The following is an 18,542-nucleotide window of genomic DNA, read 5'->3' on the forward strand; positions in this document are numbered from 1 at the left end:
GACACGAACCCACAACCTTTGAATGGCCTCATTTGGCAGTCTAGAAGTCCAATGTGCTATCCATTGCGCCACAGAGACATGTGTGGAGCTTTTTTTTCCTGGCTCTGTACCGCCTGATTGCGCAAAGCAAAAAAACACAACCCAAGGTGGTGTTTGATTACCAGCAAAGACAGTGCTGGGATTTGAATTCAGGGACCCACTTTATATTAAGTGGCCTTAACTACTATGTACTTAAATTTTAATTATTAATTTGGTACAAATCCCTTATTGTGTACATGCATGTTTTTACATTGTACTTATATTTGAAAAATATCTGCACGTAATTACATCTGTAATTAATTTCTGTAATTACATGTATAATTACATGGTTGACCCATCCCTCACACCTTAACACACCCTTATACTTACACATACCACCAAATCTGTCCCTAACCTTACCTGTTTCCCACCTCAATAGCAGCAAAACCAATTAACAATACAATATGAACACAATAAGTACATGTATTCATTTTTGATGTAAGTACATAGTAGTTAAGGCCACTTAATATAAAGTGGGACCGAATTCAGTATGTCCTATTTACGACACATGCTTAAACCAACTAAGCCATGGCGCCAACCTGCACACACTCTCCCAGCGAGCGGCACTTAGAGGATAAAAGCATCCAGATAAGAGGCTAACGGCCAGGCTCTGCACAGCCTAAAAATGGTTTTTTTGACAACTGATTCGGGAGGCCAGCTAGCCTCTGGGTTTGTTGGCCAAGTGCCATTAGTTAACTTTTGAATGGCCTAATCTGGCAGTCTAGAAGTCCAGTTTGCTATATATTGTGCCACAGAGCCTATCAGCAACTGTTGACCTGTTCAAAAGAGTGTTAGCATTATCAGGATGTGGTTTGGAAATGGAATCGCCTGCTGCCTTTCCTATCCCTGTTTGCAGTCCGATCTCAGAAAAGCACATGCTTGAGGCACACAAGGGATGCTAAAGGCACCGCTGGGATTTGAACCCAGGATCTCCTGTTTACGAGACAGACGCTTTGACCAACTAAGCCACAGCGCCAAGAAGAGCACTAGGAGGGTGAGTAGGTTGATCAAAACATCCAGCGGTGAGGACAAAGGTCCACGGGCTGGTCAGCTTATGAGATTTTTCACAACTTTCTGTTGCCCGAGGGCATAAGCTTGCAATTTAATGATAAACAAAAGGCCAGAAGTCACCAATCTGTTTTGACTCAAACCCACAAACTTCAAATGGCCTTAAATCGCAGACTAATAGTCCAATGCGCTACACTCTGCACCACATGCAGTAGCTCCTTCCAGGCTTGCAGCAGTCCTAAACCAAGGATCACGTGTTTGCAAGGCAAGCTCTTTGACCAGGTGAGCCATGCTGCATTGCTGAGATGACTCTGGGCAGCATCTGAGGGGTGGTTCGCAAATTAAATTGCATGCTGCTCTAGCACTCCTCTGCACCCCCTTTTACGGAGACCAAAACTTCTCAGCCCAAGGCGCTACTTCATCACCAGCAAAGGCACCGCTGGGATTCGAACCCAGGATCTCCTGTTTACTAGACAGGCGCTTTAACCAACTAAGCCACGGCACCAACTTGCATGTATCTAGTAAGAAATTGAGATTTAGAGTTTTATAACTCTGGAGGGATGGACAGAGAGCATGTGTGTTTGTTGGCCAAGCGCCATTAACAGAATGCCAAAAGTAACGACTCTGGTGGGACACGAACCCACAACCTTTGAATGGCCTCATTTGGCAGTCTAGAAGTCCAATGCGCTATCCATTGCGCCACAGAGACATGTGTGGAGCTTTTTTTTCCTGGCTCTCTACCGCCTGATTGCGCAAAGCAAAAAAAACACAACCCAAGGTGGTGTTTGATTACCAGCAAAGACAGTGCTGGGATTTGAATTCAGGGACCCACTTTATATTAAGTGGCCTCAACACTATGTACTTAAATTTTAATTATTAATTTGGTACAAATCCCTTATTGTGTACATGCATGTTTTTACATTGTACTTATATTTGAAAAATATCTGCACGTAATTACATCTGTAATTAATTTCTGTAATTACATGTATAATTACATGGTTGACCCATCCCTCACACCTTAACACACCCTTATACTTACCCATACCACCAAATCTGTCCCTAACCTTACCTGTTTCCCACCTCAATAGCAGCAAAACCTATTAACAATACAATATGAACACAATAAGTACATGTATTCATTTTTTGATGTAAGTACATAGTAGTTAAGGCCACTTAATATAAAGTGGGACCGAATTCAGTATGTCCTATTTACGACACAAGCTTAAACCAACTAAGCCACGGCGCCAACCTGCACACACTCTCCCAGGGAGCGGCACTTAGAGGATAAAAGCATCCAGATAAGAGGCTAACAGCCAGGCTCTGCACAGCCTAAAATGGTTTTTTTGACAACTGATTTGGGAGGCCAGCTAGCCTCTGGGTTTGTTGGCCAAGTGCCATTAGTTAACCTTTGAATGGCCTCATCTGGCTGTCTAGAAGTCCAGTTTGCTATCTATTGTGCCACAGAGCCTATCATCAACTGTTGACCTGTTCAAAAGAGCGTTAGCATTATCAGGATGTGGTTTGGAAATGGAATCGCCTGCTGCCTTTCCTATCCCTGTTTGCAGTCCGATTTCAGAAAAGCAAATGCTTGAGGCACACAAGGGATGCTAAAGGCACCGCTGGGATTTGAACCCAGTATCTCCTGTTTACGAGACAGACGCTTTGACCAACTAAGCCACAGCGCCAAGCAGAGCACTAGGAGGGTGAGTAGGTTGATCAAAACATCCAGCGGTGAGGACAAAGGTCCACGGGCTGGTCAGCTTATGAGATTTTTCACAACTTTCTGTTGCCCGAGGGCATAAGCTTGCAATTTAATGATAAACAAAAGGCCAGAAGTCACCAATCTGTTTTGCCTCAAACGGCCTCAAATCGCAGACTAATAGTCCAATTCGCTACACTCTGCGCCACATGCAGTAGCTCCTTCCAGGCTTGCAGCAGTCCTAAACCAAGGATCACGTGTTTGCAAGGCAAGCTCTTTGACCAGCTGAGCCATGCTGCATTGCTGAGATGACTCTGGGCAGCATCTGAGGGGTGGTTCGCAAATTAAATTGCATGCTGCTCTAGCACTCCTCTGCACCCCCTTTTACGGAGACCAAAACCTCTCAGCCCAAGGCACTACTTCATCACCAGCAAAGGCACCGCTGGGATTCGAACCCAGGATCTCCTGTTTACTAGAAAGGCGCTTTAACCAACTAAGCCACGGCACCAACTTGCTTGTATCTAGTAAGAAAGTGAGATTTAGATTTTTATAACTCTGGAGGGGTGGCCAGAGAGCATGTGTGTTTGTTGGCCAAGCGCCATTAACAGAATGCCAAAAGTAACGACTCTGGTGGGACACGAACCCACAACCTTTGAATGGCCTCATTTGGCAGTCTAGAAGTCCAATGCGCTATCCATTGCGCCACAGAGACATGTGTGGAGCTTTTTTTTCCTGGCTCTGTACCGCCTGATTGCGCAAAGCAAAAAAAACACAACCCAAGGTGGTGTTTGATTACCAGCAAAGACAGTGCTGGGATTTGAATTCAGGGACCCACTTTATATTAAGTGGCCTCAACTACTATGTACTTAAATTTTAATTATTAATTTGGTACAAATCCCTTATTGTGTACATGCATGTTTTTACATTGTACTTATATTTGAAAAATATCTGCACGTAATTACATCTGTAATTAATTTCTGTAATTACATGTATAATTACATGGTTGACCCATCCCTCACACCTTAACACACCCTTATACTTACCCATACCACCAAATCTGTCCCTAACCTTACCTGTTTCCCACCTCAATAGCAGCAAAACCTATTAACAATACAATATGAACACAATAAGTACATGTATTCATTTTTTGATGTAAGTACATAGTAGTTAAGGCCACTTAATATAAAGTGGGACCGAATTCAGTATGTCCTATTTACGACACAAGCTTAAACCAACTAAGCCACGGCGCCAACCTGCACACACTCTCCCAGGGAGCGGCACTTAGAGGATAAAAGCATCCAGATAAGAGGCTAACGGCCAGGCTCTGCACAGCCTAAAATGGTTTTTTTGACAACTGATTCGGGAGGCCAGCTAACCTCTGAGTTTGTTGGCCAAGTGCCATTAGTTAACATTTGAATGGCCTCATCTGGCAGTCTAGAAGTCCAGTTTGCTATCTATTGTGCCACAGAGCCTATCAGCAACTGTTGACCTGTTCAAAAGAGCGTTAGCATTATCAGGATGTGGTTTGGAAATGGAATCGCCTGCTGCCTTTGCTATCCCTTTTTGCAGTCCGATTTCAGAAAAGCACATGCTTGAGGCACACAAGGGATGCTAAAGGCACCGCTGGGATTTGAACCCAAGATCTCCTGTTTACGAGACAGACGCTTTAACCAACTAAGCCACAGCGCCAAGAAGAGCACTAGGAGGGTGAGAAAGTTGATCAAAACATCCAGCGGTGAGGACAAAGGTCCACGGGCTGGTCAGCTTATTAGATTTTCACAACTTTCTGTTGCCTGAGGGCATAAGCTTGCAATTTAATGATAAACAAAAGGCCAGTAGTCACCAATCTGTTTTGACTCAAACCCACAAACTTCAAATGGCCTCAAATCGCAGACTAATAGTCCAATGCGCTACACTCTGCGCCACATGCAGTAGCTCCTTCCAGGCTTGCAGCAGTCCTAAACCAAGGAGCACGTGTTTGCAAGGCAAGCTCTTTGACAAGCTGAGCCATGCTGCATTGCTGAGATGACTCTGGGCAGCATCTGAGGGGTGGTTCGCAAATTAAATTGCATGCTGCTCTAGCACTCCTCTGCACCCCCTTTTACGGAGACCAAAACCTCTCAGCCCAAGGCGCTACTTCATCACCAGCAAAGGCACCGCTGGGATTCGAACCCAGGATCTCCTGTTTACTAGACAGGCGCTTTAACCAACTAAGCCACGGCACCAACTTGCATGTATCTAGTAAGAAATTGAGATTTAGAATTTTATAACTCTGGAGGGGTGGACAGAGAGCATGTGTGTTTGTTGGCCAAGCGCCATTAACAGAATGCCAAAAGTAATGACTCTGGTGGGACTTGAACCCACAACCTTTGAATGTCCTCATTTGGCAGTCTAGAAGTCCAATGCGCTATCCATTGGGCCACAGAGACATGTGTGGAGTTTTTTTTCCTGGCTCTGTACCGCCTGATTGTGCAAAGCAAAAAAACACAACCCAAGGTGGTGTTTGATTACCAGCAAAGACAGTGCTGGGATTTGAATTCAGGGACCCACTTTATATTAAGTGGCCTTAACTACTATGTACTTAAATTTTAATTATTAATTTGGTACGAATCCCTTATTGTGTACATGCATGTTTCTACATTGTACTTATATTTGAAAAATATCTGCACGTAATTACATCTGTAATTAATTTCTGTAATTACATGTATAATTACATGGTTGACCCATCCCTCACACCTTAACACACCCTCATACTTACCCATACCACCAAATCTGTCCCTAACCTTACCTGTTTCCCACCTCAATAGCAGCAAAACCTAATAACAATACAATATGAACACAATAAGTACATGAATTCATTTTTTGATGTAAGTACATAGTAGTTAAGGCCACTTAATATAAAGTGGGACCGAATTCAGTATGTCCTATTTACGACACAAGCTTAAACCAACTAAGCCACGGCGCCAACCTGCACACACTCTCCCAGGGAGCGGCACTTAGAGGATAAAAGCATCCAGGTAAGAGGCTAACGGCCAGGCTCTGCACAGCCTAAAAATGTTTTTTTTGACAACTGATTTGGGAGGCCAGCTAGCCTCTGGGTTTGTTGGCCAAGTGCCATTAGTTAACTTTTGAATGGCCTAATCTGGCAGTCTAGAAGTCCAGTTTGCTATATATTGTGCCACAGAGCCTATCAGCAACTGTTGACCTGTTCAAAAGAGCGTTAGCATTATCAGGATGTGGTTTGGAAATGGAATCGCCTGCTGCCTTTCCTATCCCTGTTTGCAGTCCGATCTCAGAAAAGCACATGCTTGAGGCACACAAGGGATGCTAAAGGCACCGCTGGGATTTGAACCCAGGATCTCCTGTTTACGAGACAGACGCTTTGACCAACTAAGCCACAGCGCCAAGAAGAGCACTAGGAGGGTGAGTAGGTTGATCAAAACATCCAGCGGTGAGGACAAAGGTCCACGGGCTGGTCAGCTTATGAGATTTTTCACAACTTTCTGTTGCCCGAGGGCATAAGCTTGCAATTTAATGATAAACAAAAGGCCAGAAGTCACCAATCTGTTTTGACTCAAACCCACAAACGGCCTTAAATCGCAGACTAATAGTCCAATGCGCTACACTCTGCGCCACATGCAGTAGCTCCTTCCAGGCTTGCATTAGTCCTAAACCAAGGATCACGTGTTTGCAAGGCAAGCTCTTTGACCAGGTGAGCCATGCTGCATTGCTGAGATGACTCTGGGCAGCATCTGAGGGGTGGTTCGCAAATTAAATTGCATGCTGCTCTAGCACTCCTCTGCACCCCCTTTTACGGAGACCAAAACCTCTCAGCCCAAGGCGCTACTTCATCACCAGCAAAGGCACCGCTGGGATTCGAACCCAGGATCTCCTGTTTACTAGACAGGCGCTTTAACCAACTAAGCCACGGCACCAACATGCTTGTATCTAGTAAGAAAGTGAGATTTAGATTTTTATAACTCTGGAGGGTTGGCCAAAGAGCATGTGTGTTTGTTGGCCAAGCGCCATTAACAGAATGCCAAAAGTAACGACTCTGGTGGGACACGAACCCACAACCTTTGAATGGCCTCATTTGGCAGTCTAGAAGTCCAATGCGCTATCCATTGCGCCAAAGAGACATGTGTGGAGCTTTTTTTTCCTGGCTCTGTACCGCCTGATTGCGCAAAGCAAAAAAAACACAACCCAAGGTGGTGTTTGATTACCAGCAAAGACAGTGCTGGGATTTGAATTCAGGGACCCACTTTATATTAAGTTGCCTCAACTACTATGTACTTAAATTTTAATTATTAATTTGGTACAAATCCCTTATTGTGTACATGCATGTTTTTACATTGTACTTATATTTGAAAAATATCTGCACGTAATTACATCTGTAATTAATTTCTGTAATTACATGTATAATTACATGGTTGACCCATCCCTCACACCTTAACACACCCTTATACTTACCCATACCACCAAATCTGTCCCTAACCTTACCTGTTTCCCACCTCAATAGCAGCAAAACCTATTAACAATACAATATGAACACAATAAGTACATGTATTCATTTTTTGATGTAAGTACATAGTAGTTAAGGCCACTTAATATAAAGTGGGACCGAATTCAGTATGTCCTATTTACGACACAAGCTTAAACCAACTAAGCCACGGCGCCAACCTGCACACACTCTCCCAGGGAGCGGCACTTAGAGGATAAAAGCATCCAGATAAGAGGCTAACGGCCAGGCTCTGCACAGCCTAAAATGATTTTTTTGACAACTGATTCGGGAGGCCAGCTAACCTCTGAGTTTGTTGGCCAAGTGCCATTAGTTAACATTTGAATGGCCTCATCTGGCAGTCTAGAAGTCCAGTTTGCTATCTATTGTGCCACAGAGCCTATCAGCAACTGTTGACCTGTTCAAAAGAGCGTTAGCATTATTAGGATGTGGTTTGGAAATGGAATCGCCTGCTGCCTTTGCTATCCCTTTTTGCAGTCCGATTTCAGAAAAGCACATGCTTGAGGCACACAAGGGATGCTAAAGGCACCGCTGGGATTTGAACCCAGGATCTCCTGTTTACGAGACAGACGCTTTAACCAACTAAGCCACAGCGCCAAGAAGAGCACTAGGAGAGTGAGAAAGTTGATCAAAACATCCAGCGGTGAGGACAAAGGTCCACGGGCTGGTCAGCTTATTAGATTTTCACAACTTTCTGTTGCCTGAGGGCATAAGCTTGCAATTTAATGATAAACAAAAGGCCAGAAGTCACCAATCTGTTTTGACTCAAACCCACAAACTTCAAATGGCCTCAAATCGCAGACTAATAGTCCAATGCGCTACACTCTGCGCCACATGCAGTAGCTCCTTCCAGGCTTGCAGCAGTCCTAAACCAAGGAGCACGTGTTTGCAAGGCAAGCTCTTTGACCAGCTGAGATGACTCTGGGCAGCATCTGAGGGGTGGTTCGCAAATTAAATTGCATGCTGCTCTAGCACTCCTCTGCACCCCCTTTTACGGAGACCAAAACCTCTCAGCCCAAGGCGCTACTTCATCAACAGCAAAGGCACCACTGGGATTCGAACCCAGGATCTCCTGTTTACTAGACAGGCGCTTTAACCAACTAAGCCACGGCACCAACTTGCATGTATCTAGTAAGAAATTGAGATTTAGAATTTTATAACTCTGGAGGGGTGGACAGAGAGCATGTGTGTTTGTTGGCCAAGCGCCATTAACAGAATGCCAAAAGTAATGACTCTGGTGGGACTTGAACCCACAACCTTTGAATGTCCTCATTTGGCAGTCTAGAAGTCCAATGCGCTATCCATTGCGCCACAGAGACATGTGTGGAGTTTTTTTTCCTGGCTCTGTACCACCTGATTGTGCAAAGCAAAAAAACACAACCCAAGGTGGTGTTTGATTACCAGCAAAGACAGTGCTGGGATTTGAATTCAGGGACCCACTTTATATTAAGTGGCCTTAACTACTATGTACTTAAATTTTAATTATTAATTTGGTACGAATCCCTTATTGTGTACATGCATGTTTTTACATTGTACTTATATTTGAAAAATATCTGCACGTAATTACATCTGTAATTAATTTCTGTAATTACATGTATAATTACATGGTTGACCCATCCCTCACACCTTAACACACCCTCATACTTACCCATACCACCAAATCTGTCCCTAACCTTACCTGTTTCCCACCTCAATAGCAGCAAAACCTAATAACAATACAATATGAACACAATAAGTACATGTATTCATTTTTTGATGTAAGTACATAGTAGTTAAGGCCGCTTAATATAAAGTGGGACCGAATTCAGTATGTCCTATTTACGACACAAGCTTAAACCAACTAAGCCACGGCGCCAACCTGCACACACTCTCCCAGGGAGCGGCACTTAGAGGATAAAAGCATCCAGATAAGAGGCTAACGGCCAGGCTCTGCACAGCCTAAAATGGTTTTTTTGACAACTGATTCGGGAGGCCAGCTAGCCTCTGGGTTTGTTGGCCAAGTGCCATTAGTTAACCTTTGAATGGCCTCATCTGGCAGTCTAGAAGTCCAGTTTGCTATCTATTGTGCCACAGAGCCTATCAGCAACTGTTGACCTGTTCAAAAGAGCGTTAGCATTATCAGGATGTGGTTTGGAAATGGAATCGCCTGCTGCCTTTGCTATCCCTTTTTGCAGTCCGATTTCAGAAAAGCACATGCTTGAGGCACACAAGGGATGCTAAAGGCACCGCTGGGATTTGAACCCAGGATCTCCTGTTTACGAGACAGACGCTTTAACCAACTAAGCCACAGCGCCAAGGAGAGCACTAGGAGGGTGAATAAGTTGATCAAAACATCCAGCGGTGAGGACAAAGGTCCACGGGCTGGTCAGCTTATTAGATTTTTCACAACTTTCTGTTGCCCGAGGGCATAAGCTTGCAATTTAATGATAAACAAAAGGCCAGAAGTCACCAATCTGTTTTGACTCAAACCCACAAACTTCAAATGGCCTTAAATCGCAGACTAATAGTCCAATGCGCTACACTCTGCGCCACATGCAGTAGCTCCTTCCAGGCTTGCAGCAGTCCCAAACCAAGGATCACGTGTTTGCAAGGCAAGCTCTTTGACCAGGTGAGCCATGCTGCATTGCTGAGATGACTCTGGGCAGCATCTGAGGGGTGGTTCGCAAATTAAATTGCATGCTGCTCTAGCACTCCTCTGCACCCCCTTTTACGGAGACCAAAACCTCTCAGCCCAAGGCGCTACTTCATCACCAGCAAAGGCACCGCTGGGATTCGAACCCAGGATCTCCTGTTTACTAGACAGGCGCTTTAACCAACTAAGCCACGGCACCAACTTGCATGTATCTAGTAAGAAATTGAGATTTAGAGTTTTATAACTCTGGAGGGATGGACAGAGAGCATGTGTGTTTGTTGGCCAAGCGCCATTAACAGAATGCCAAAAGTAACGACTCTGGTGGGACACGAACCCACAACCTTTGAATGGCCTCATTTGGCAGTCTAGAAGTCCAATGCGCTATCCATTGCGCCACAGAGACATGTGTGGAGCTTTTTTTTCCTGGCTCTGTACCGCCTGATTGCGCAAAGCAAAAAAAACACAACCCAAGGTGGTGTTTGATTACCAGCAAAGACAGTGCTGGGATTTGAATTCAGGGACCCACTTTATATTAAGTTGCCTCAACTACTATGTACTTAAATTTTAATTATTAATTTGGTACAAATCCCTTATTGTGTACATGCATGTTTTTACATTGTACTTATATTTGAAAAATATCTGCACGTAATTACATCTGTAATCAATTTCTGTAATTACATGTATAATTACATGGTTGACCCATCCCTCACACCTTAACACACCCTTATACTTACCCATACCACCAAATCTGTCCCTAACCTTACCTGTTTCCCATCTCAATAGCAGCAAAACCTATTAACAATACAATATGAACACAATAAGTACATGTATTCATTTTTTGATGTAAGTACATAGTAGTTAAGGCCACTTAATATAAAGTGGGACCGAATTCAGTATGTCCTATTTACGACACAAGCTTAAACCAACTAAGCCACGGCGCCAACCTGCACACACTCTCCCAGGGAGCGGCACTTAGAGGATAAAAGCATCCAGATAAGAGGCTAACAGCCAGGCTCTGCACAGCCTAAAATGGTTTTTTTGACAACTGATTTGGGAGGCCAGCTAGCCTCTGGGTTTGTTGGCCAAGTGCCATTAGTTAACCTTTGAATGGCCTCATCTGGCAGTCTAGAAGTCCAGTTTGCTATCTATTGTGCCACAGAGCCTATCATCAACTGTTGACCTGTTCAAAAGAGCGTTAGCATTATCAGGATGTGGTTTGGAAATGGAATCGCCTGCTGCCTTTCCTATCCCTGTTTGCAGTCCGATTTCAGAAAAGCAAATGCTTGAGGCACACAAGGGATGCTAAAGGCACCGCTGGGATTTGAACCCAGTATCTCCTGTTTACGAGACAGACGCTTTGACCAACTAAGCCACAGCGCCAAGCAGAGCACTAGGAGGGTGAGTAGGTTGATCAAAACATCCAGCGGTGAGGACAAAGGTCCACGGGCTGGTCAGCTTATGAGATTTTTCACAACTTTCTGTTGCCCGAGGGCATAAGCTTGCAATTTAATGATAAACAAAAGGCCAGAAGTCACCAATCTGTTTTGCCTCAAACGGCCTCAAATCGCAGACTAATAGTCCAATGCGCTACACTCTGCGCCACATGCAGTAGCTCCTTCCAGGCTTGCAGCAGTCCTAAACCAAGGATCACGTGTTTGCAAGGCAAGCTCTTTGACCAGGTGAGCCATGCTGCATTGCTGAGATGACTCTGGGTAGCATCTGAGGGGTGGTTCGCAAATTAAATTGCATGCTGCTCTAGCACTCCTCTGCACCCCCTTTTACGGAGACCGAAACCTCTCAGCCCAAGGCACTACTTCATCAACAGCAAAGGCACCGCTGGGATTCGAACCCAGGATCTCCTGTTTACTAGACAGGCGCTTTAACCAACTAAGCCACGGCACCAACTTGCTTGTGTCTAGTAAGAAAGTGAGATTTAGATTTTTATAACTCTGGAGGGGTGGCCAGAGAGCATGTGTGTTTGTTGGCCAAGCGCCATTAACAGAATGCCAAAAGTAACGACTCTGGTGGGACACGAACCCACAACCTTTGAATGGCCTCATTTGGCAGTCTAGAAGTCCAATGTGCTATCCATTGCGCCACAGAGACATGTGTGGAGCTTTTTTTTCCTGGCTCTGTACCGCCTGATTGCGCAAAGCAAAAAAACACAACCCAAGGTGGTGTTTGATTACCAGCAAAGACAGTGCTGGGATTTGAATTCAGGGACCCACTTTATATTAAGTGGCCTTAACTACTATGTACTTAAATTTTAATTATTAATTTGGTACAAATCCCTTATTGTGTACATGCATGTTTTTACATTGTACTTATATTTGAAAAATATCTGCACGTAATTACATCTGTAATTAATTTCTGTAATTACATGTATAATTACATGGTTGACCCATCCCTCACACCTTAACACACCCTTATACTTACACATACCACCAAATCTGTCCCTAACCTTACCTGTTTCCCACCTCAATAGCAGCAAAACCAATTAACAATACAATATGAAAACAATAAGTACATGTATTCATTTTTGATGTAAGTACATAGTAGTTAAGGCCACTTAATATAAAGTGGGACCGAATTCAGTATGTCCTATTTACGACACATGCTTAAACCAACTAAGCCACGGCGCCAACCTGCACACACTCTCCCAGCGAGCGGCACTTAGAGGATAAAAGCATCCAGATAAGAGGCTAACGGCCAGGCTCTGCACAGCCTAAAAATGGTTTTTTTGACAACTGATTCGGGAGGCCAGCTAGCCTCTGGGTTTGTTGGCCAAGTGCCATTAGTTAACTTTTGAATGGCCTAATCTGGCAGTCTAGAAGTCCAGTTTGCTATATATTGTGCCACAGAGCCTATCAGCAACTGTTGACCTGTTCAAAAGAGCGTTAGCATTATCAGGATGTGGTTTGGAAATGGAATCGCCTGCTGCCTTTCCTATCCCTGTTTGCAGTCCGATCTCAGAAAAGCACATGCTTGAGGCACACAAGGGATGCTAAAGGCACCGCTGGGATTTGAACCCAGGATCTCCTGTTTACGAGACAGACGATTTGACCAACTAAGCCACAGCGCCAAGAAGAGCACTAGGAGGGTGAATAAGTTGATCAAAACATCCAGCGGTGAGGACAAAGGTCCACGGGCTGGTCAGCTTATGAGATTTTTCACAACTTTCTGTTGCCCGAGGGCATAAGCTTGCAATTTAATGATAAACAATAGGCCAGAAGTCACCAATCTGTTTTGACTCAAACCCACAAACTTCAAATGGCCTTAAATCGCAGACTAATAGTCCAATGCGCTACACTCTGCGCCACATGCAGTAGCTCCTTCCAGGCTTGCAGCAGTCCTAAACCAAGGATCACGTGTTTGCAAGGCAAGCTCTTTGACCAGGTGAGCCATGCTGCATTGCTGAGATGACTCTGGGCAGCATCTGAGGGGTGGTTCGCAAATTAAATTGCATGCTGCTCTAGCACTCCTCTGCACCCCCTTTTACGGAGACCAAAACCTCTCAGCCCAAGGCGCTACTTCATCACCAGCAAAGGCACCGCTGGGATTCGAACCCAGGATCTCCTGTTTACTAGACAGGCGCTTTAACCAACTAAGCCACGGCACCAACTTGCTTGTATCTAGTAAGAAAGTGAGATTTAGAGTTTTATAACTCTGGAGGGATGGACAGAGAGCATGTGTGTTTGTTGGCCAAGCGCCATTAACAGAATGCCAAAAGTAACGACTCTGGTGGGACACGAACCCACAACCTTTGAATGGCCTCATTTGGCAGTCTAGAAGTCCAATGCGCTATCCATTGCGCCACAGAGACACGTGTGGAGCTTTTTTTTCCTGGCTCTCTACCGCCTGATTGCGCAAAGCAAAAAAAACACAACCCAAGGTGGTGTTTGATTACCAGCAAAGACAGTGCTGGGATTTGAATTCAGGGACCCACTTTATATTAAGTGGCCTCAACTACTATGTACTTAAATTTTAATTATTACTTTGGTACAAATCCCTTATTGTGTACATGCATGTTTTTACATTGTACTTATATTTGAAAAATATCTGCATGTAATTACATCTATAATTAATTTCTGTAATTACATGTATAATTACATGGTTGACCCATCCCTCACACCTTAACACACCCTTATACTTACCCATACCACCAAATCTGTCCCTAACCTTACCTGTTTCCCACCTCAATAGCAGCAAAACCTATTAACAATACAATATGAACACAATAAGTACATGTATTCATTTTTTGATGTAAGTACATAGTAGTTAAGGCCACTTAATTTAAAGTGGGACCGAATTCAGTATGTCCTATTTACGACACAAGCTTAAACCAACTAAGCCACGGCGCCAACCTGCACACACTCTCCCAAGGAGCGGCACTTAGAGGATAAAAGCATCCAGATAAGAGGCTAACAGCCAGGCTCTGCACAGCCTAAAATGTTTTTTTTGACAACTGATTTGGGAGGCCAGCTAGCCTCTGGGTTTGTTGGCCAAGTGCCATTAGTTAACCTTTGAATGGCCTCATCTGGCAGTCTAGAAGTCCAGTTTGCTATCTATTGTGCCACAGAGCCTATCAGCAACTGTTGACCTGTTCAAAAGAGCGTTAGCATTATCAGGATGTGGTTTGGAAATGGAATCGCCTGCTGCCTTTCCTATCCCTGTTTGCAGTCCGATTTCAGAAAAGCAAATGCTTGAGGCACACAAGGGATGCTAAAGGCACCGCTGGGATTTGAACCCAGTATCTCCTGTTTACGAGACAGACGCTTTGACCAACTAAGCCACAGCGCCAAGCAGAGCACTAGGAGGGTGAGTAGGTTGATCAAAACATCCAGCGGTGAGGACAAAGGTCCACGGGCTGGTCAGCTTATGAGATTTTTCACAACTTTCTGTTGCCCGAGGGCATAAGCTTGCAATTTAATGATAAACAAAAGGCCAGAAGTCACCAATCTGTTTTGCCTCAAACCCACAAACGGCCTCAAATCGCAGACTAATAGTCCAATGCGCTACACTCTGCGCCACATGCAGTAGCTCCTTCCAGGCTTGCAGCAGTCCTAAACCAAAGATCACGTGTTTGCAAGGCAAGCTCTTTGACCAGCTGAGCCATGCTGCATTGCTGAGATGACTCTGGGCAGCATCTGAGGGGTGGTTCGCAAATTAAATTGCATGCTGCTCTAGCACTCCTCTGCACCCCCTTTTACGGAGACCAAAACCTCTCAGCCCAAGGCACTACTTCATCACCAGCAAAGGCACCGCTGGGATTCGAACCCAGGATCTCCTGTTTACTAGACAGGCGCTTTAACCAACTAAGCCACGGCACCAACTTGCTTGTATCTAGTAAGAAAGTGAGATTTAGATTTTTATAACTCTGGAGGGGTGGCCAGAGAGCATGTGTGTTTGTTGGCCAAGCGCCATTAACAGAATGCCAAAAGTAACGACTCTGGTGGGACACGAACCCACAACCTTTGAATGGCCTCATTTGGCAGTCTAGAAGTCCAATGCGCTATCCATTGCGCCACAGAGACATGTGTGGAGCTTTTTTTTCCTGGCTCTGTACCGCCTGATTGCGCAAAGCAAAAAAAACACAACCCAAGGTGGTGTTTGATTACCAGCAAAGACAGTGCTGGGATTTGAATTCAGGGACCCACTTTATATTAAGTGGCCTCAACTACTATGTACTTAAATTTTAATTATTAATTTGGTACAAATCCCTTATTGTGTACATGCATGTTTTTACATTGTACTTATATTTGAAAAATATCTGCACGTAATTACATCTGTAATTAATTTCTGTAATTACATGTATAATTACATGGTTGACCCATCCCTCACACCTTAACACACCCTTATACTTACACATACCACCAAATCTGTCCCTAACCTTACCTGTTTCCCACCTCAATAGCAGCAAAACCAATTAACAATACAATATGAACACAATAAGTACATGTATTCATTTTTGATGTAAGTACATAGTAGTTAAGGCCACTTAATATAAAGTGGGACCGAATTCAGTATGTCCTATTTACGACACATGCTTAAACCAACTAAGCCACGGCGCCAACCTGCACACACTCTCCCAGCGAGCGGCACTTAGAGGATAAAAGCATCCAGATAAGAGGCTAACGGCCAGGCTCTGCACAGCCTAAAAATGTTTTTTTTGACAACTGATTCGGGAGGCCAGCTAGCCTCTGGGTTTGTTGGCCAAGTGCCATTAGTTAACTTTTGAATGGCCTAATCTGGCAGTCTAGAAGTCCAGTTTGCTATATATTGTGCCACAGAGCCTATCAGCAACTGTTGACCTGTTCAAAAGAGCGTTAGCATTATCAGGATGTGGTTTGGAAATGGAATCGCCTGCTGCCTTTCCTATCCCTGTTTGCAGTCCGATCTCAGAAAAGCACATGCTTGAGGCACACAAGGGATGCTAAAGGCACCGCTGGGATTTGAACCCAGGATCTCCTGTTTACGAGACAGACGCTTTGACCAACTAAGCCACAGCGCCAAGAAGAGCACTAGGAGGGTGAGTAGGTTGATCAAAACATCCAGCGGTGAGGACAAAGGTCCACGGGCTGGTCAGCTTATGAGATTTTTCACAACTTTCTGTTGCCCGAGGGCATAAGCTTGCAATTTAATGATAAACAAAAGGCCAGAAGTCACCAATCTTTTTTGACTCAAACCCACAAACTTCAAATGGCCTCAAATCGCAGACTAATAGTCCAATGCGCTACATGCAGTAGCTCCTTCCAGGCTTGCAGCAGTCCTAAACCAAGGAGCACGTGTTTGCAAGGCAAGCTCTTTGACCAGCTGAGCCATGCTGCATTGCTGAGATGACTCTGGGCAGCATCTGAGGGGTGGTTCGCAAATTAAATTGCATGCTGCTCTAGCACTCCTCTGCACCCCCTTTTACGGAGACCAAAAACTCTCAGCACATGGCGCTACTTCATCACCAGCAAAGGCACAACTGGGATTCGAACCCAGGATCTCCTGTATACTAGACAGGCACTTTAACCAACTAAGCCACGGCACCAATTTGCATGTATCTAGTAAGAAATTGAGATTTAGAGTTTTATAACTCTTGAGGTGTGGACAGAGAGCATGTGTGTTTGTTGGCCAAGCGCCATTAACAGAATGCTAAAAGTAACAACTCTGGTGGGACTCGAACCCACAACCTTTGAATGGCCTCATTTGGCAGTCTAGAAGTCCAATGCGCTATCCATTGCTCCACAGAGACATGTGTGGAGCTTTTTTTTCCTGACTCTGTACCGCCTGATTGCGCAAAGCAAAAAAACACAACCCAAGGTGGTGTTTGATTACCAGCAAAGACAGTGCTGGGATTTGAATTCAGGGACCCACTTTATATTAAGTGGCCTTAACTACTATGTACTTAAATTTTAATTATTAATTTGGTACAAATCCCTTATTGTGTACATGCATGTTTTTACATTGTACTTATATTTGAAAAATATCTGCACGTAATTACATCTGTAATTAATTTCTGTAATTACATGTATAATTACATGGTTGACCCATCCCTCACACCTTAACACACCCTTATACTTACACATACCACCAAATCTGTCCCTAACCTTACCTGTTTCCCACCTCAATAGCAGCAAAACCAATTAACAATACAATATGAACACAATAAGTACATGTATTCATTTTTGATGTAAGTACATAGTAGTTAAGGCCACTTAATATAAAGTGGGACCGAATTCAGTATGTCCTATTTACGACACATGCTTAAACCAACTAAGCCATGGCGCCAACCTGCACACACTCTCCCAGCGAGCGGCACTTAGAGGATAAAAGCATCCAGATAAGAGGCTAACGGCCAGGCTCTGCACAGCCTAAAAATGGTTTTTTTGACAACTGATTCGGGAGGCCAGCTAGCCTCTGGGTTTGTTGGCCAAGTGCCATTAGTTAACTTTTGAATGGCCTAATCTGGCAGTCTAGAAGTCCAGTTTGCTATATATTGTGCCACAGAGCCTATCAGCAACTGTTGACCTGTTCAAAAGAGCGTTAGCATTATCAGGATGTGGTTTGGAAATGGAATCGCCTGCTGCCTTTCCTATCCCTGTTTGCAGTCCGATCTCAGAAAAGCACATGCTTGAGGCACACAAGGGATGCTAAAGGCACCGCTGGGATTTGAACCCAGGATCTCCTGTTTACGAGACAGACGCTTTGACCAACTAAGCCACAGCGCCAAGAAGAGCACTAGGAGGGTGAGTAGGTTGATCAAAACATCCAGCGGTGAGGACAAAGGTCCACGGGCTGGTCAGCTTATGAGATTTTTCACAACTTTCTGTTGCCCGAGGGCATAAGCTTGCAATTTAATGATAAACAAAAGGCCAGAAGTCACCAATCTGTTTTGACTCAAACCCACAAACTTCAAATGGCCTTAAATCGCAGACTAATAGTCCAATGCGCTACACTCTGCACCACATGCAGTAGCTCCTTCCAGGCTTGCAGCAGTCCTAAACCAAGGATCACGTGTTTGCAAGGCAAGCTCTTTGACCAGGTGAGCCATGCTGCATTGCTGAGATGACTCTGGGCAGCATCTGAGGGGTGGTTCGCAAATTAAATTGCATGCTGCT

At 44.4% G+C, this 18,542-nt stretch overlaps 27 non-coding genes across 27 annotated transcripts; all 27 read right to left on the reverse strand.

Moving 5' to 3' along the window:
• Positions 1-980: 980 nt before the first annotated feature.
• Positions 981-1,054, reverse strand: trnat-cgu (transfer RNA threonine (anticodon CGU)). The gene has a single exon. It is a non-coding gene; the product is annotated as a tRNA-Thr (tRNA).
• Positions 1,055-1,517: 463 nt separating this feature from the next.
• trnat-agu (transfer RNA threonine (anticodon AGU)) lies at positions 1,518-1,591 on the reverse strand. The gene has a single exon. It is a non-coding gene; the product is annotated as a tRNA-Thr (tRNA).
• Positions 1,592-1,705: 114 nt separating this feature from the next.
• Positions 1,706-1,795, reverse strand: trnar-ucu (transfer RNA arginine (anticodon UCU)). Its single transcript is given in 2 exon segments — positions 1,706-1,741; positions 1,759-1,795. It is a non-coding gene; the product is annotated as a tRNA-Arg (tRNA).
• A 902-nt stretch (positions 1,796-2,697) lies between these two features.
• Positions 2,698-2,771, reverse strand: trnat-cgu (transfer RNA threonine (anticodon CGU)). The gene has a single exon. It is a non-coding gene; the product is annotated as a tRNA-Thr (tRNA).
• A 448-nt stretch (positions 2,772-3,219) lies between these two features.
• On the reverse strand, positions 3,220-3,293 carry trnat-agu (transfer RNA threonine (anticodon AGU)). The gene has a single exon. It is a non-coding gene; the product is annotated as a tRNA-Thr (tRNA).
• Positions 3,294-3,407: 114 nt separating this feature from the next.
• Positions 3,408-3,497, reverse strand: trnar-ucu (transfer RNA arginine (anticodon UCU)). Its single transcript is given in 2 exon segments — positions 3,408-3,443; positions 3,461-3,497. It is a non-coding gene; the product is annotated as a tRNA-Arg (tRNA).
• Positions 3,498-4,400: 903 nt separating this feature from the next.
• Positions 4,401-4,474, reverse strand: trnat-cgu (transfer RNA threonine (anticodon CGU)). The gene has a single exon. It is a non-coding gene; the product is annotated as a tRNA-Thr (tRNA).
• Positions 4,475-4,936: 462 nt separating this feature from the next.
• Positions 4,937-5,010, reverse strand: trnat-agu (transfer RNA threonine (anticodon AGU)). The gene has a single exon. It is a non-coding gene; the product is annotated as a tRNA-Thr (tRNA).
• A 1,106-nt stretch (positions 5,011-6,116) lies between these two features.
• trnat-cgu (transfer RNA threonine (anticodon CGU)) lies at positions 6,117-6,190 on the reverse strand. The gene has a single exon. It is a non-coding gene; the product is annotated as a tRNA-Thr (tRNA).
• Positions 6,191-6,646: 456 nt separating this feature from the next.
• On the reverse strand, positions 6,647-6,720 carry trnat-agu (transfer RNA threonine (anticodon AGU)). Its single transcript has one exon. It is a non-coding gene; the product is annotated as a tRNA-Thr (tRNA).
• Positions 6,721-7,827: 1,107 nt separating this feature from the next.
• On the reverse strand, positions 7,828-7,901 carry trnat-cgu (transfer RNA threonine (anticodon CGU)). Its single transcript has one exon. It is a non-coding gene; the product is annotated as a tRNA-Thr (tRNA).
• A 444-nt stretch (positions 7,902-8,345) lies between these two features.
• trnat-agu (transfer RNA threonine (anticodon AGU)) lies at positions 8,346-8,419 on the reverse strand. The gene has a single exon. It is a non-coding gene; the product is annotated as a tRNA-Thr (tRNA).
• Positions 8,420-8,533: 114 nt separating this feature from the next.
• Positions 8,534-8,623, reverse strand: trnar-ucu (transfer RNA arginine (anticodon UCU)). Its single transcript is given in 2 exon segments — positions 8,534-8,569; positions 8,587-8,623. It is a non-coding gene; the product is annotated as a tRNA-Arg (tRNA).
• A 901-nt stretch (positions 8,624-9,524) lies between these two features.
• trnat-cgu (transfer RNA threonine (anticodon CGU)) lies at positions 9,525-9,598 on the reverse strand. Its single transcript has one exon. It is a non-coding gene; the product is annotated as a tRNA-Thr (tRNA).
• Positions 9,599-10,061: 463 nt separating this feature from the next.
• Positions 10,062-10,135, reverse strand: trnat-agu (transfer RNA threonine (anticodon AGU)). The gene has a single exon. It is a non-coding gene; the product is annotated as a tRNA-Thr (tRNA).
• A 114-nt stretch (positions 10,136-10,249) lies between these two features.
• trnar-ucu (transfer RNA arginine (anticodon UCU)) lies at positions 10,250-10,339 on the reverse strand. Its single transcript is given in 2 exon segments — positions 10,250-10,285; positions 10,303-10,339. It is a non-coding gene; the product is annotated as a tRNA-Arg (tRNA).
• A 903-nt stretch (positions 10,340-11,242) lies between these two features.
• trnat-cgu (transfer RNA threonine (anticodon CGU)) lies at positions 11,243-11,316 on the reverse strand. Its single transcript has one exon. It is a non-coding gene; the product is annotated as a tRNA-Thr (tRNA).
• Positions 11,317-11,764: 448 nt separating this feature from the next.
• trnat-agu (transfer RNA threonine (anticodon AGU)) lies at positions 11,765-11,838 on the reverse strand. The gene has a single exon. It is a non-coding gene; the product is annotated as a tRNA-Thr (tRNA).
• Positions 11,839-12,944: 1,106 nt separating this feature from the next.
• Positions 12,945-13,018, reverse strand: trnat-cgu (transfer RNA threonine (anticodon CGU)). Its single transcript has one exon. It is a non-coding gene; the product is annotated as a tRNA-Thr (tRNA).
• Positions 13,019-13,481: 463 nt separating this feature from the next.
• trnat-agu (transfer RNA threonine (anticodon AGU)) lies at positions 13,482-13,555 on the reverse strand. Its single transcript has one exon. It is a non-coding gene; the product is annotated as a tRNA-Thr (tRNA).
• A 114-nt stretch (positions 13,556-13,669) lies between these two features.
• trnar-ucu (transfer RNA arginine (anticodon UCU)) lies at positions 13,670-13,759 on the reverse strand. Its single transcript is given in 2 exon segments — positions 13,670-13,705; positions 13,723-13,759. It is a non-coding gene; the product is annotated as a tRNA-Arg (tRNA).
• A 903-nt stretch (positions 13,760-14,662) lies between these two features.
• On the reverse strand, positions 14,663-14,736 carry trnat-cgu (transfer RNA threonine (anticodon CGU)). Its single transcript has one exon. It is a non-coding gene; the product is annotated as a tRNA-Thr (tRNA).
• A 456-nt stretch (positions 14,737-15,192) lies between these two features.
• trnat-agu (transfer RNA threonine (anticodon AGU)) lies at positions 15,193-15,266 on the reverse strand. The gene has a single exon. It is a non-coding gene; the product is annotated as a tRNA-Thr (tRNA).
• Positions 15,267-15,380: 114 nt separating this feature from the next.
• trnar-ucu (transfer RNA arginine (anticodon UCU)) lies at positions 15,381-15,470 on the reverse strand. Its single transcript is given in 2 exon segments — positions 15,381-15,416; positions 15,434-15,470. It is a non-coding gene; the product is annotated as a tRNA-Arg (tRNA).
• A 903-nt stretch (positions 15,471-16,373) lies between these two features.
• Positions 16,374-16,447, reverse strand: trnat-cgu (transfer RNA threonine (anticodon CGU)). Its single transcript has one exon. It is a non-coding gene; the product is annotated as a tRNA-Thr (tRNA).
• A 451-nt stretch (positions 16,448-16,898) lies between these two features.
• Positions 16,899-16,972, reverse strand: trnat-agu (transfer RNA threonine (anticodon AGU)). Its single transcript has one exon. It is a non-coding gene; the product is annotated as a tRNA-Thr (tRNA).
• A 1,106-nt stretch (positions 16,973-18,078) lies between these two features.
• On the reverse strand, positions 18,079-18,152 carry trnat-cgu (transfer RNA threonine (anticodon CGU)). Its single transcript has one exon. It is a non-coding gene; the product is annotated as a tRNA-Thr (tRNA).
• Positions 18,153-18,542: the final 390 nt, after the last annotated feature.

This window comes from Carassius carassius, chromosome 1 (genome assembly GCF_963082965.1).
Source record: "Carassius carassius chromosome 1, fCarCar2.1, whole genome shotgun sequence".
Taxonomy (NCBI): Eukaryota; Metazoa; Chordata; class Actinopteri; order Cypriniformes; family Cyprinidae; genus Carassius; species Carassius carassius.